Genomic DNA, 5,936 nt, shown 5'->3' with positions numbered 1-5,936 from the left:
CCTAAACCCTAAAACCCTAAACCCTAAACCCTAAACCCTAAACCCTAAACCCTAAAACCCTAATAAACCTAACCTAAACCCTAAACCCCCCTAAACCCTAAACCCTAAACTAAACCCTAAAACCCTAAACCCCTACCCTAACCTAAACCCCTAAACCCTAAACTACCCTAAACCCTAAACCCAAACCCTAAACCCCCCCCTAAACCCTAAACCCTACCCTAAACCCTAAACACCTAAACCCTAACCTAAACCCTAAACCTAAACCCCTAAACCCTAAACCCTTAAACTCCTAAACCCCTAAACCCCCCCCCCCTAACCCCCTAAACCCTAAACCCTAACCCTAAACCCCTATAAATCCCTAACCCTAACTAAACCCCTAAACCCTAAACCCCTAACCAATACCCTAAAACCCCTAAACCCTACCCTAAACCCTAAACCCCTAAACCCCCCCTAAACCCTAAACCCCTAACACCTAACACCCTAAACCCTAACCCTAAACCCTAAACCTAACCCTAACACCCTAAACCCTTAAAACCCTAAACCCTAAACCCTAAACCTACCTACCCTACCCCCTAATACCCTAAACCCCCCTAAACCCTAAACCCCCTTAAAACCCTACACACCCCTAAACCCTAACCCCTAAACCCCTAAACCCTAAACCCCTAAACCCCTAAAACCCTAAAACCCTAAACCCTAAACCCTAAAACCCTAAACCCCTAAACCCCTAAACCCCTAAACCCTAAACCCTCCCTAAACCTACCTACCCTAAAACCCTAAACCCATAAACCCTACAACCCTAACAACCCCTACCCTAAAATAAACCCTAAAACCTAAACCTCTAAACCCTAAACCCTAAACCCCCTAAACCCTAAAACCCTAAATCCTAAACCCTAAACCTAAACCCTAAACCCTAAAACCCTAAACCCTACACCCTACACCCCTACCCACCCTACAACCCCTAAACCCTACACCCTAAACCCAAAACCTAAAACCCTAAACCCTAAACCCTAAACCCTAAACCCTAAGCCCTAAGCCCTAAACCCTAACCCCTAACCCCTAACCCCTAACCCCTAACCTCTAACCCCAAACCTAAACCCTAAACCCTAAACCCTAACCCTTAACCCCTAACCCCTAAACCCAAACCCCTAAACCCAAACCCCAATCCCCAATCCCCAATCCCCAATCCCCAATCCCTAATCCCTAATCCCTAATCTCTAACCCCTAAACCCTAACCCCTAAACCCTAATCCCTAATCCCTAACCCCTAAACCCTAATCCCTAAACCCTCCCTAAATACCTGAAAATCCCCAAAATCCTAAAAACTCAAACCCTAAAAAATCCTAAACCCCAAACCCTAAATACCTAAAAATCCCCAATACCCTAAAAAACTCAAACCCTAAACCCTAAAAAACCCAGAAAAAATGAAAATCCCCAAAACCTTAAAAAACTCAAACCCTTGAAAGACCCTAAACCCTAAAATCTCTAAAAAAAAACCAAAAAACCCTAAACATATATATATATATATACACTAAAATAGTATTTCAATTGATTAATGAATCGCAAGCCCCAAATGTGTACAGGCAAGTTAATTTGTGGACAAACAACAAATAATTGCCAAATGTGTATAGACAAGTAAATTTACCCTTTGTCGTCTCTCTTATCTTCCTCTTTTTGTTGCATGGCATTGACACCTGCATATACCTACAGATAAAATTGATAATCAAATTTACCTTCTTAAAAAATGCTTCAAGACAGAGAACACAGCCAGAATTAATTACAGCACTTCAAAGCTCGCCCTATTATATAGAAAATATGTCTTCTTTTCATCTTCCCAGGCTAATGTTTTGTTTATAACATTGTCAACTATAGCTTAAAGAAAACATATTGTCATCAGAAGTTCAAATGGCACTGTCAATAATGGATAGTTTCATAGGCATTCATGAAAGCAAACCTGGAATTTTGCCTATAGTTATTCTAGCATGTTCTGCACGTTTAAGATTAATGTGAGCGCATTGCCCAGCACTGTAACGGTTGTTATCCTGTAATTGTTTTTAATACTTCAGAGAACAAACTAAATGATCTAACAATAACAATTGTCCATAAATGAAATTAAATTAATAACAATTAGTTTGAACAAGATACACAGCATAAAGTGAGACCAATTATACTTACTAATCACATAGATACAAACAGGAAACTCAAGCTTACAATAAAATTCTGATTTATAAATATCTTGATATATTTGGTTTCACTTTTCCAAACTATTTTTACATCAACTTTCAGTTCAATTCATCTGACATTCAATTTTTTATGGTGTAGTCCACTTCAGTTCATCTGACATGCAACTTTTTATGGTGTACTGGTGCAAGTGATCTTTTGATTAATCCATGCAAGAATCTCCCTTTTTTTAATGAAAAATACAATGTATTCAATATCATTTGAAACTTCCAATAAAAGTACAAGAGTTTGGGCAAGAAAATAAAGAGATCTAAAAACAAAGAAAGAAGGCAAAACCCTAGCAGGCCTGAGTCCTACCAGCGTACTTATGAAGCTATACAAATGATAAAATATAATTTCTGGCTTACTTGATTATATTTGTCAAGCCAATTCTCCTCTTCACATGCAGCAACCCACTTATCAATCCTATCTGTTACTTCTTTTCTACTCAAAACTTCATCTTTTGCCTTAATTATCTGTTCTTCGATTTTGGCTAATAGCTCAGAAGGATCCACCAGTCCTATACAAAAAACAGTACCATTGCATAATGTTAGATACTCAGATCATTTCCAGGTAAATCTTGAAAAGAAAAAAAAAAGATTTAAGGAAGTACTAAATATGTGTTTGGCTCAACTTCTTTAAGAGAAATAATCCCTTATTTTTGTTAGCTTCTTAAAAGCTTTGAAAAACAAATGTAGCAGAAGAAAGTCATTCTGAAACATAAGCTACGAGGAGGTTATAGGTAAATAATCTATTAATGGACAGGAACATACCAGAATCTATTAATGCACTAGCTTTCTCAGCCACAGTACTTGGATCTGGTTCAATATGAGTCAATCTACATATTTCCTCTAACTCTGACCTCTTCTTAAAAACAAGTTCTTTCATTCTGCTTGCTTTTAGTTTGGCAAGCCTGTCCACTTCTGCTGAACCCTAAAAAAGGAATTTTCAGTCTAGTAGCTCCATATGCACAGAATAAATTGCAAAGAATGAAAAAATAATAATAACAAAGGGAAAGGGAACTGAAAGAAGCTTCCAGACCTTCTCTATCATTTCTGTTGAAAGAACACCTCGTTCAGTGATTTCTGATTCTGAGGTTTCAACAATAGAAGTAATTTTCATAAAACAGTTTCTCTCTTCTTTTGAAGAGTCCATCAAATTCCAAAGTTCAAATAGTTTTGCTACAACATCCTTCAGCTGCATTTTTAAAAATAGTGTACTTTTAAAGGAAGGGAAGAAATTACAACAACCAATCAAACGAAAAGCAATTAAGTATGCTGTAGAAAAATCACCTTCTGAAATTCCAGTTTTCCTTTCTATTTTTAACTTGAGAATGGCCTGCTCTAGACCTTCCAATGTGCTATTGCTAATATTAGTCGACTGTTCCACCTGAGTCCCATGCAAACTTCGGTGAACATAACCCACGGTCTGACCAAAATCCAACCCAAGCACACTACAAAGAGAATGCACCTCATTCACGCATTGCAAGACCTTTTGAAGGCAATCAGCATCAAAAGAACGCACATATAAAAGGCAAAAATGAGTTATAAAATAAAAGGAGGATCAATATACTGATTGATATGAGGCTATAAAACAAGACAACAGGGGTAAAGAAAAGCATTTTAATTGCCACATGTACTACTTTTTCTTAGGGAAAAAAAATAAAACAGCAGGGAGCTTGCACAAACAAGAAATGAATATTTACATGAATTGATCATTCACAAAAATCAAAGGTTTATTAACCCACAACCACGGACCAGAGCAATAAGAAAGTTCATGGGTCAGTTTATATCATAATACAAACCTTTTCTTTTTTATATTCATTAAGTCTCCCAAGTGACAAGTCCTGTTCATCCTCAACTGTTGTGCTGCTCAAAAATGCAAATAAAGTAAAACAAGGCATAACCAAACAGTAGTGGAAGAATGTACCAAATGAAGAATAAAGTAAAAATGAAAACAACAAATAGTTTGGTATTATTAACTTCCTACACACAAAATATGCAAAATCAACAAAATTATAAAACACTACACCAAAGCTAAACCAAATTGCCACCAAACCAGAAATCGATTCCATGTTAGTGTCATCATATCTCGTAAAGGCAACAAGATTAAACAAACAGTACAGTATAAAGACAAAGTCAACCCGAAAACCCGATACCAACTATTCAACTGGTAACTTTTAAAATGCATCAAGAATCCCAATCCACTGAATTTTAAAAATTATACAGTAAAAAACCCATCAAACTTTAGACCAAGAACAAGGAAAAAATAAAAGATAAAAAAGCTGAAAAAAAAAAACCTTTTCAACTCAGATAATCAATCTAATGAAGAAAGACAATGCCCCTTTCGCCCTATAATAAAATAACCTACAGAGACCCTATCAGTGCTTTTTTTTTCTTTTGACACAGTGAACAAACAAAAAGTTGACCCGAGGAGAAAGAAGACATCATTGGGTAGAGAATAGCCAAGAACAAGAAGATGATGAAGAAAAAGAAGAAGAAGAAAAGAAAATAAAGGAGTAGGCATATCATGAACAAATCATCACAAGCAGACTCTTCATTAAGAAAAAGAAACACCCCATATCCTTATTTTTGCACCCAACAAATTCCTCAAAACCCAGAATTCTGAAACACCAAAGACAGAGAAAGACCGCAAGTTCTCTGAGCAAAGCCGTGCAAGTAGAGCTTGTGCGGATACTAGTGCCATGTCCCCCAATGGCCAGCATTGTTACCAAAAATCTGAGACCCTCTTTTAGAGGTAGTACTTTAATTGAAAGTTACCAAGCAAGGTGGTAGAAGAAGAAGAACAAGAACAAGAACAAGAAAGACTAAGAAGGGTCAAAGAAGAAGAAAGCATGAAACTTTCATCTCATGTGAAAGACCAAGAGACATGGGGTGTCTCCATTGCTTCAAACAACCTTAGCTCCCTCAGATCTAAAGCTGAAACCTTTAGAAGCCGATTTCCCTCTGTCTCTATAAATATTGAGCAAATTGTTTTGGTAGCTACAAAGAAAGAAAGAAAACAAATTGTGGAGAGAGAGAGAGAGAGAGAGAGAGAGAGAGAAAGAGAAATAACAGGATTTGTAAAGAAGGTGTGTTTTCAGAGGGAGAAGAAGATGAAAATGATTTCCATTATTATTGTTGAAGAGGGAAAGAGAAAAGAGAAAAGCAAAGAACAAAGAAGAAGGATAATGCTTTTTTAGGGTATGGTGGTTTGATGCTAAAATGCGCCAAAATGTAGCAAGAACAGAACAACAAGAAGTAGCAGGTAAAGAAAAGAAAGGGGCAAGTATTGGAACGAAATGGATCCGTATTCTGTATGTGTATGCATACACACTTCACTCTCATGTGTTCACATTCGCCACTTAACTTTCTCTTCATGAGTGAGTGTGAGAACTTTTTCTGATATTTGTTGTTTTCGTACTTGTCATGAGGCGCGTGCTAGTCACTCCCTAATAGGACAAGAAAGCTTCTTATTAACTTAGTGGAAGCTTCTTAAATTACTCCTTTCATTTCACATACATGTTTAAATAACTCATTTGATTTCTTTATTATATAAAATTTAAGAATTAATATTCATGCATGTGATTTTAGGAACTAATAAATAAATGAGAATTAAATTATGATTGAGTTAAATTAGAGTAATTTTCAGAGAACTTCTATTGGATGAAAATAGTGATTATAAAGGGATTAATATTCACTCACTAAATTCATACTAAAA

At 36.4% G+C, this 5,936-nt stretch overlaps 1 pseudogene; it reads right to left on the bottom strand.

Annotated features, from left to right (window-relative positions):
* Positions 1 to 1,762: 1,762 nt before the first annotated feature.
* Positions 1,763 to 3,743, bottom strand: LOC114397458 (annotated as a pseudogene).
* Between the last annotated feature and the right edge of the window lie 2,193 nt (positions 3,744 to 5,936).

Source organism: Glycine soja, chromosome 18 (genome assembly GCF_004193775.1).
Source record: "Glycine soja cultivar W05 chromosome 18, ASM419377v2, whole genome shotgun sequence".
Lineage (NCBI taxonomy): Eukaryota > Viridiplantae > Streptophyta > Magnoliopsida > Fabales > Fabaceae > Glycine > Glycine soja.
Note: the sequence above shows the minus strand (reverse complement) of the source record. Positions and strands in the feature narration are given on the sequence as shown.